Source organism: Oncorhynchus kisutch, linkage group LG2, assembly GCF_002021735.2.
Source record: "Oncorhynchus kisutch isolate 150728-3 linkage group LG2, Okis_V2, whole genome shotgun sequence".
NCBI lineage: Eukaryota > Metazoa > Chordata > Actinopteri > Salmoniformes > Salmonidae > Oncorhynchus > Oncorhynchus kisutch.
The window spans coordinates 39,074,209-39,085,133 of record NC_034175.2 but is presented as its reverse complement, the minus strand read 5'-3'; the positions used below and the strand labels follow the sequence as shown (position 1 = coordinate 39,085,133).

At 41.5% G+C, this 10,925-nt stretch overlaps 1 long non-coding RNA gene across 1 annotated transcript; it reads left to right on the top strand.

Annotated features, from left to right (window-relative positions):
• Nucleotides 1–338: 338 nt before the first annotated feature.
• LOC116354419 (uncharacterized) lies at nucleotides 339–10,557 on the top strand. Its single transcript, XR_004203647.1, has 3 exons — nucleotides 339–1,396; nucleotides 1,621–1,780; nucleotides 9,987–10,557. It is a non-coding gene; the product is annotated as an uncharacterized LOC116354419 (long non-coding RNA).
• The last annotated feature ends 368 nt before the right edge of the window (nucleotides 10,558–10,925 follow it).

Below are 10,925 nucleotides of genomic sequence, written 5' to 3'. Positions count from 1 at the left end.
ATGTGCCCAAACCTTTGACTGGTACTTGCTTAATTAATTTGTTTAATATTATGTTTCTATTCCATGAAAAAAACTAAAACCCTCTTGGTAAATTCAGACCGTTTCGCTCTCGGAGCTCACAGTGGACGTTCGGGCCAAGGAGTAGGGTTGATTTGAACGTTCTAGCCTTACAACGGCAGTCAAGCACCCAAGCTAACGTTGGCTAGCCTGCTAGCTACTTCCAGACACAAATGAGACCACTGACCATTTTACTCGCCCTAGCAGAGCTAGTTAAATCGTTTGTGTTAACCAGAGCGTTGGTGACTAACTGTGCTGCTGGAAACAATTTCATTACCCTTTTTTGCCAATGTTTACTGACACTGGCCATATTCAATAGGTGTTGAGCTCTCATCAATTAATTATTCTGCACTCTGGTACAGTCAGATGAGAGTGCTCTGAAATCGGAGTACATAGCCAGAGCTAATTTACAAAAGCACCCGAATGTCCATTGAGAACGCACAACGACTATGCCATTTAGCTAAGCTAAGAATGATGGGAATAATCAAGTCCATAAACGTTGGGTAGTTTGTTAATATACTGTCAAGTTTGATGTATAACTACTAACGTTTTGTAGATAGCTAAAATACAGGTACATACTGCTGTAATGATATGCTATGTGGTTCGTAAGGACAGCGTAGCTAATAAATTGTCAGCCAACATAACGTGTACAGTCGATAGCGCGCTGGACTTTGGGCAAGACTTTTATATTTAGCTACGAATGCCTATTCTCACCATTTTCAGTTGAATTCATCTAACTTTCTTTCATGACAACTCATAAACAGGCCATGTCCTATTTGTTTCATAGTCGATATATAATCATATTTCATGACACTGTAACGGTCAGTTTTTTTTCAGAAGGATGAAAGAACACAATATGTCTGTCAGGGAATGATATACTGTTATGTCAGATGAAGAGTTAGACCAGAAAGTCAGGGCCATTAAGGCAAGGATGCCCCATCCGGGCTTTAGAATGATCAAAGGAAGTCTCCAAGCAATTGGGCAACCGTGTATAATGGCGAAGAGTTAGGGAGTCTTTGCAGTGTGTAGATGGTACAGGTATCTTTGCATATTTCCCATCACCTAATGAACAACCACAATACCAGTCTGGTGTTAAGCTTTCTGTGCTGTACTGACGTATCCTGAAAATGGCATCTGCTGGTTTAGATTTTAGGTTCATATCTCAGTTATTGTTTTCATATCTACAAAAAATAAGCTATTTTCTATACTTTCAGAATGCGAGCTGATCAAGGGGGTCGATGCGAGCTGATCAAGGGGGTAAAAAATGTAGATGTATGTTCACTGTCCGAGGAACAAGACATAGAAGCTTTATTGCTGGCAAAGGTGTCCATAACCAGAGGTAATTCTACTGCTCTGTGTTATTTTTCTCTCTTCCTCTCTGCCTGCCTTGTTGTACATGGAACCTGTCTCACATGCATTAATTTAAAAAACCTTAAGATGTCCGCTGCTAATTTTCAGATTTACACCACATAAACATTCAGCTATTTTCACTGAACTATCAAGCCCCTGTTGCTTCCACATTTATCGTCACTAATACAGATTTGTTTCTTTTGAGCATTCCAGATTCTGCAGGTGGAGGACCTGCTTTATCAGGAGGATAATCTGGAATCTGGAAACACTGACAATGGGGTCATTGTTCCTGACATCCCATGCTTCCTGTCTACTGAGACTCTTGCTGTGCTGCAACGTCACGTGAACCCTACCACTGACACCTCATCTTTTGGTCAGCACATATACATACATGCTCTTCGATTAGTTATGAGTCTCCAGCCTTTTTAGGTGCAGTTCTCCCACACTATGTAGGATGTTGTTTTCGCCCCAGTGCCACTCATGATAATGGCAAACATTTGTATTTTTTGGAGGAGGGTGAAAGGATAGCAGGCCCGGCTGTCAAAGTGAGAGAGTAGGCTATTCTGGACAGAACAGGTACTTTCTTGTGAGGTTGTCTGTCCTCAGATACGGAGAGCTGTGAAAGCCTGTCTGATGCATAGGTGTATTTCTATGTGTATGAATTACAAATCAGCCTTTACTTAAATCATGTTTCTAGTCTATTGCATAGTTACAATGTGTAATCATTGATGTCCCAGGAGCAGGAGTGGTAAATCACTGTTGAAGTGTATAATTGTAATACATACATGCAGAGACAGCATCATTCAAAGAATAGAGTTTGATACACCTGGTATTGGATATGACTGAAAAAGAATGTCTCAGAGATTCATACCTGAACCGCACCTTTATTTGCCAAGGAAGAGTACATGATCAGTGAAAATATTCAATGTACAGGCTACAATGTGGGCATCTCATGCATGGTAATAACTACAGTACATGTACAGTATATAGGACTTGCATTCTTGGCACAATCCACAATCCATAGGCTTCATTAATGCCATTCAGAGTTGAAGTCATTACAACAACTATGATAGCTGAGGTTCATAGATAGGTTCTGAACTAATATTCATACCAAACGTTTTAGAGTCCATACACAGATCGGCTACATACTGTAGCTAGCTACAGATCCATAGGCATACAGTTATTTTTATCCTGCACTACACAATAAGCAAACAAATAGTTAGCTAGCTATGTTACTTCATCTGTATTGTACGGAAAATATAAGAAAGGCAAGCTAGCCCAAAAGTACATTCAATTTGCACTAAATGCTTTAGCTAGCTAGATTCTTTGCATCCACTGTATCACAAGACGCCAACCTGGTTTGCTGGTTCTCTCAGGAGTCTCTAAAACATGAAACAACACGAATTATAAATTCACACTCATCTCATAACACTAGCTAGCTAGCTGGCTATTGTTAGCTAGTCAGCTAACTTGCTAAATAGCAAAACTCGGAAATTAAAGGTCTCCAATCACCTTGCTAGGAGCACTTGGGGGGCAAAGCAGCGCCGTCTTCACGGTTCAGCAGAATCCTTACAAGAAATTATTAGGTGCAGGCAGCGATCGGTTGAAGAGCATGCATTTAGTTTTACTTGTATTTAAGAGCAATTGGAGGCCACGGAAGGAGAGTTGTATGGCATTGAAGCTTGTCTGGAGGGTTGTTAACACAGTGTCCAAAGAAGGGCCAGAAGTATTCAGAATGGTGTCATCTGCGTAGAGGTGGATGAGAGATTCACCAGCAGCAAGGGCGACATCATTGATGTATACAGAGAAGCGAGTCGGCCCAAGAATTGAACCCTGTGGCACCCCCATAGAGACTGCCAGCGGCCCAGACAACAGGCCCTCCGATTTGACACACTGAACTCTATCAGAGAAGTAGTTGGTGAACCAGGCGAGGCAATCATTTGAGAAACCAAGGCTGCTGATGAGGATGTGGTGATTGACAGAGTCGAAAGCCTTGGCCAGATCAATGAATTCAGCTGCACAGTATTGTTTCTTATCAATGGCGGTTAAGATATCGTTTAGGACTTTGAGTGTGGCTGAGGTGCACCTATGACCAGCTCTGAAACCAGATTGCGTAGCGGAGAAGGCATGGTGCGATTCGAAATGGTCGGTAATCTGTTTGTTGACTTGGCCTTCGAAGACCTTAGAAAGGCAGGGTAGGATAGATAGGTCTGTAGCAGTTTGGGTCAAGAGTGTCCCCCACTTTGAAGAAGGGGATGACCGCAGCTGCTTTCCAATCTTTGGGAATCTCAGACGACATGAAAGAGAGGTTGAACAGGCTAGTAATAGGGGTTGCAATAATTTCGGCAGATAATTTTAGAAAGAAAGGGTCCAGATTGTCTAGCCCAGCGGATTTGTAGGGGTCCAGATTATGCAGCTCTTTCAGAACATCAGCTGACTGAATTTGGGAGAAGGAGAAATGGGAAGGCTTGGGTGAGTTGCTGTGGGGGGTGCCGTGCTGTTGACCGGGGTAGGGGTAGCCAGGTGGAAAGCATGGCCAGCCGTAGAAAAATGCTTATTGAAATTCTATATTATAGTGGATTTATTGGTGGTGACAATGTTTCCTATCCTCAGTGCAGTGGGCAGCTGGGAGGAGGTGTTCTTATTCTCCATGGACTTTACAATGTCCCAGAACCTTTTTTAGTTAGTGTTGCAGGAAGCAAATTTCTGCTTGAAAAAGCTAGCCTTGGCTTTTCTAACTGCCTGTGTATATTGGTTTCTAGCTTCCCTGAAAAGTTGCATTTCACGGGGCTGTTCGATGCTAATGCAGAACGCCATAGGATGCTTTTGTGTTGGTTAAGGGCAGTCAGGTCTGGAGAGGACCAAGGGCTATATCTGTTCCTGGTTCTAAATTTCTTGAATGGGGCATGCTTATTTAAGATGGTGAGGAAGGCATTTAAAAAAAACAGGCATCCTCTACTGACGGGATGAGGTCGATATCCTTCCAGGATACCCCGGCCAGGTCGATTCGAAAGGCCTGCTCGCTGAAGTGTTTCAGGGAGCGTTTGACAGTGATGAGTGGAGGTCGTTTGACCGCTGACCCATTACGGATGCAGGCAATGAGGCAGTGATTGCTGAGATCTTGTTTGAAAACAGCAGAGGTGTATTTAGAGCAGGCGGCAACGGTGAAAGACTTGTTTTTAGAGAAGTGGATTTTTAAAAGTAGAAGTTCAAATTGTTTGGCTATAGACAACACTCTGGGACAGAACTCTGCAGGCTATCTCTGCAGTAGATTGCAACACCACCCCCTTTGGCCGTTCTATCTTGTCTGAAAATGTTGTTAGGGATGAAGACTTCAGCATTTTTGGTGGTCTTCTTAAGCCAGGATTCAGACACGGCTAGAACATCCGGGTTGGCAGAGTGGGCTAAAGCAGTGAATAAAACACTTAGGGAGGAGGCTTCTAATGTTAACATGCATGAAACCAAGGCTATTACGATTACAGAAGTCATCAAAAGAGAGCGCCTGGGGAATAGGAGTGGAGCTAGGCACTGCAGGGCCTGGATTTACCTCTACATCACCAGAGGAACAGAGGAGGAGTAGGATAAGGGTACGGCTAAAAGCTATGAGAATTGGTCGTCTAGAATGTCCGGAGTAAAAGGAGGTTTCTGGGGGCGATAAAATAGCTTCAAGGTATAATGTACAGACAAGGGTATGGTAGGATGTGAATACAGTGGAGGTAAACCTAGGTATTGAGTGATGATGAGAGAGATATTGTCTCTAGAAACATAATTGAAACCAGGTGATGTCATCGCATGTGTGGGTGATGGAACTGAAAGGTCGGATAAGGTATAATGAGCAGCGCTCGTGGCTCTACACTGAAATAAACCAATAAACACTAACCAGAACAGCAATGGACAAGGCATATTTACATTAAGGAGAGGCATGCTTGGTCGAGTGACCATAAGGGTCCAGTTAGTAGTGAGGTTGGTTGGGGTAACGGCGATTCAGACAGCTAGCCAGGCCATCGGTAGCAAACTAGCATAGGATGGATGTCTGTTATTAGCCACCTCATGCGTCTCCGTCGGTAGATTAGTGGGGTTCCCTGTGGTAGAGGGGATCAATCCAATTGGCAAAATAGATATAGATATAGTGACCCAAGAAAAATTGTCCGATAGACCTATTCAGATAGCAGCTGATAAGACAGCTAACGATTAGCGGGCTGCAGATGGGCGTTCAGGTAACATCGCGACGGAGGGGCCAGTTGGATAACTCCCTCGGGCAGATAACGTCGGTAGTCCAGTCATGAAGGCCCGGTGGGGCTCCGCATCGGCAGTAAAATGGATCCGGATAGGTTATTGTAGCCCAGGAGTGGCTGATGGAACTCTTCAGCTGGATAGCTCCGGAATAATTGATGTTTGCTCCGGGATCGACATAAGCCAATAGTAACATGGATAGCAGCTAGCTAGCTGCGAGATCCAGTTGTAAATGTCCAGAGCTTTCGCTTGAAATCCAGGGATATGGAGAGAAAAATAGGTCCGGTATGTTCTGGTCTGAGTCGCGTTGTACAAAACTGGCAATAGCTTTTCGAGCTAAAGGATAGCTGATGACCATCAACCGTGGTTAGCTGAATACTAACATTTCTGGTTAGCTTCTGGCTAGCTTCTGGCTAGCTTCTGGCTAGCTTCTGGTTAGCTTCTGGATAGCTTCTGGTTAGCTCTTGCTAGCTTCTGACTAGCTTCTGGTTAGCTTCTGGCTAGCGGATTTCAGATTTGAGGTAAATAATATTTATTTTTAAATTGGTGAGATGAGTTGCAAGGAGAGTGTTTTGAAGTTGAGTTGATGGAAAATAAAATATATAAAAGATGCTGTATACTTCTGGCCCTTCTTTGGACACTGTGTTAACAACCCTCCAGAAAAGCTTCAATGCCAAATATACAGTGGGGCAAAAAAGTATTTAGTCAGCCACCAATTGTGCAAGTTCTCCCACTTAAAAAGATTAGAGAGGCCTGTCATTTTCATCATAGGTACACTTCAACTATGACAGACAAAATGAGAAAAAAAATCCAGAAAATCACATTTTTAATGAATTTATTTGCAAATTATGGTGGAAAATAAGTATTTGGTCAATAACAAAAGTTTATCTCAATACTCTGTTATATACCCTTTGTTGGCAATGACAGAGGTCAAACGTTTTCTGTAAGTCTTCACAAGGTTTTCACACACTGTTGCTGGTATTTTGGCCCATTCCTCCATGCAGATCTCCTTTAGAGCAGTGATGTTTTGGGAATGTTGCTGGGCAACACGGACAGCTATCTGACTGCTATGCCATCTTGCAGAGATGTTAAGCAATTAAAATGTAACGAGTACTTTTGGGTGTCAGAGAAAATGAATGGAGTAAAAAGTACATTATCTTCTTTAGGAATGTAGTGAATTAAAAAATATAAAAAAGTTGTAGTACAGATACCCCAAAAACTACTTAAATAATACTTAAAGTACTTTTTGACTTCGGCTAAATAGCATAATTTATAATATTAGTGATAAAGTATGGTCACATTTAATTTGCTCTGTTGAACCTAACCTTTGGAATGACTTCAATAGCAGCAGTGAATCTATTTAGTTAAATGGAGATCTCTCAACAATCATTCACATGATAGCACATTGGTAATAGTAACAAAAAGCTAAGCAGGGCTTGGTTAACTCTTAGACGTAAAGTCCCCTGTTTTGGGGACCTGCGTGCTTCTGGTACCGGTTCCGACCAAAACTTTTGCATATCAATCTAAATGGCTTGCAATGAGTATCCCTGATTCGCACAGACAAAGGAGTACGTCTCTTCTGCCTGTGTGAAGTTGCATGTAAAATCTGACACCACTTAATGCAGGGAGAACCCTCCTACCATTTAATTCGCTCTTCCCACTGTCCATCAACTCCTGGCTGAATTCTCTGTCACAGCCACTAACAACACATATGCCTGGTATCCTTACATCGTAACGCAGTATTCAGAGATCGATTTATAGCCAGTAATCTAAAGTAATTCATACATTTTAAACAGAACATGTGCTGTTTGTTATAGACTGACAAGATGAATATGAGATGAAAGGCGAGTTCAGGAAGGCAAGCTAAAGCTTCGTGAGACGTTAACAGTGATGGGGCCAGATGGTTTGATCGAGGCCTTTAGAAAATATGATTTTTTTTTATTTAGTATTTTACAGTTATATGGAAGTTTAAATAATTTAGTTAGTCGTTTTATAAATTGATTATACTATATTTAGAAAACAATTAATTTCAAGCCTTATTCATACAGATTTGTTGAAATTGGAAAATAGGCAACACATAAAATGTCATTTTTATCACGTGACTAGTTTCACGAAACAAGGCATATGTCGCATGTCACTACTTCACAGGAAAGGCATTTCAACTAAAACTTTTCTTTAATCAAAATGCATTTTGGAGCAGAAATGCATTCTGGAACATTTGAACTTTCATATGCCTTAATAACAAACTTGAATGCCATCTATAAATACGAATAAAATTGTTCAATTACAACCCTAGTTGGTTTAGCCAGAGAAAAAGGCAGGAACTTTCCCTCTAGCCATGATTGGCTGAGATAATGTGATGGACTGGACATGCCAAGGATGAGTTTGGATTGGTCTGCCATGTAGCATGCTTCTGTCTATAACATGAGCTGGTCCGTATGTGTAGGTAATGATTTCTACTGTGGCTTTTTTGAAAGATGTTATGAAAAACTGCAAAAGTGTTGCTACTGATCTCCACTTTCTTGAGGATGATCGTGTCATGCTGACTCTTTCTGACTGAAAATGAATCAGACCGTGTTGTTGTCACAGAAGAAGTTGACTGAGTTTTGAAATCAGTGGTATGCTCGTTTGGAGCAGAGTATAATAGCTAAGGAGATGGAGAAATTCTGGCGTTTGATTGCAAATATGCAGAGGGAGTACACAGAAGGCTGTTGTATAAAACACCAGTCTCCGGATTACACCTTCAAACTAAGAGCAACCATGGCATCCGTGACAGAGAGGGAAAAGCATTCATCCATGTATACGGGTAAGAGAGTCTAGCAAAGTGGAATTTTCAGATATTATACATTTCTAATTTCGTCAAATTTGTTTTCACTGCAAGTTAAAGCAAACTTTTAGCTAGCTAACGTTAGCTTGCTGGCTCACTAGCTAGCGTTACGTATATGATCCGTTTAGTAATGTTATTCATATCTCAAAGCAATTTGCAATGCTAGCTATAGCCTAATGTTAATAAGATAGCTAACATTGAACCTAGTTGGTTAGCTTTAGCTACCTGCAGATTCATGCATGGTTGTTAGCTATGACAATCAGTTTGTTTTGCCAGTAGTATTGCCGGTATTATTGCCACGTTCAAAACAACTTTGAACTCGGAACTGGGAACTCGTAAATCTCTGACTTCAGTGCATTCAAGACAACTGGGAACTTGAAAAAAAAAATAGCTCAGACTCTGAAAATGTGTTTTGAATGTCATCCAACTAAGAATTCCAACTCGGGAACACGGGCCTCTTACTAGAGCCCCGACTTTCCGACCTGAAGATCACTGACGTCATGATTTCACCTCCCAGTTCTCTTGATAGCATCATTAGGTTAATTGTTTAGCTAACAAAAGACCACTTCGCCAGATGATTACATGACCCATCAAGTTAGCCAGGTGTGTCACACATAAACACAGTTCACTTTCATAGCAGCCAAGCTGTATTTCTTTCACCCATCAATTTAGACAGTTGTGTCTGGGTAAGAATCATGTAATAATTTAAAAATATATTTTTACAACATTTATCTGGACACTTGATATTTTTTAAACATTGATTTTATTTGATATAGTGTGTGTTTAGCAGAGACGGTAATGTGGAGAACAGCATGACCTGCACCACAGTCAGATTATGATATAGGCCAAGGACTAGATAAAATGTATTTTTGCTACTACTTTCACCACTTTTGGTCTTGAAATGTTTTTGTTTTTTTACTACCCTACCTTACTCACTCTGTTTTAGCGCATGGCCTCACATGTGAATCCTTAAAGGGATGGGTGGAGCTAAGGCTTAAGAGGGTGTTAACAATGCTGAATGGGTGTAGACAGAAGAGCTCTCAGTAGGTGTATCAAAACGCACAAGGGCCTTTTTCTCAAAAGTGTGGTTACAAGTTTATCAACTTCAAAGCATAATTACTTTCCTACTGTTCCTCAACTGCAGTGTATGATATACAATTTTCAAGCTCTGAGTCTCTATTTTTATTCAATATAAAAAAACACAATTTCAAATGTTGCTAAATAGGACTGAATCAAGCCAGTCGGTCACAGATGTGTATAGTATACTAGAGCTTGTCCTCAATAGTGACCTCAGCTATTTTTAAAAACAGAATTGTGAGATTTGTATCTGTTCTGGAGTATGCAGCATATTGTTTATGGTCCTCTCATGACAAATAATAACTTTGGGGATTACGTAGTGGGAGAGTTCAGTGACCAGCCGGAGGAACGACAGCACCCTCCTCAGGGAATAGGTACTCAGTATAAAGCCAATTAGTACACAGCTGGGCCCACTACTTGTTTCATGTCTTCCTCTATACAGGTGTGCAAGGAGAGGAGCTGGTGGAAGATTGGGGAGTAGAGACGGGGACCTGTGAGGACGTCGGCTTTTCCTACCTCAGAGAAGGTTTATGTGACTGGGCACCTTGTCGCTCTGTTAACCAAGGCAAGCTATATAGGTAGAGAGAAGAGTTCCTCCTGCAACTTATGTGTAGACAATAGTCTAAAGACAGGAGTAGCCGATTGTTGTTTTGCTTTCCCTTTTTGGCCACGGCCTTTTGGTCAACGGCTTAGTTTATGTTTATTTGTTTTGTTAGGCTGGTGTTTTAGCGTTGGACATTACCCTGTACTGGAGTTATGTTGTCGGGTGAAAGAAGACCCATTTAGTAAACAATCGCAAGAAAAGGACCCACAACCACTTCCTCTGGTCTGTTCATTTTATGTTAGGGTGCTTTGGACAAGCTGATCCGTTCACAGTAGATTATATATTAAAACCTTGGATGGGAGACAGAAAGAGAATGTAGATACATTCTCTAGTAGGAGGTGCTGCCCAGCCTATAGTTACTTTTCTGATAGTGGATATAACGAACTTCTGACGTTGTTTTAAAGGTAGAAATTCAACATTTTAATAAAGTTTTATCTATGTTGGAATTGTGTTACCATGATGTTGATTTCATTCAGTTTTTGCCACTGGCATGTTTGTGGCTGTGACTAAGAACTCAAAGGGTTAATTCCTGCTTGAGTCAGGAAGAGGGGTGGAGAGGAATATGCTGCTATCATGACACAAGGCGAGACCCAGATGCAGACACAGGAGGCAGATGGTTGGAGTCTTACAAGATTTATTAATCCAATAGGGGAAGGCAAGAGACTGGTCTTGGACGGGTCAAAACCAAAAGGTACCAAAGGGCAGGCAGGATGTTCAGGCAGGCGGGAAAGGAGTCCAGAGTCAGGCAGGGGTCAAAACTGTTAGGACTATCAAAAA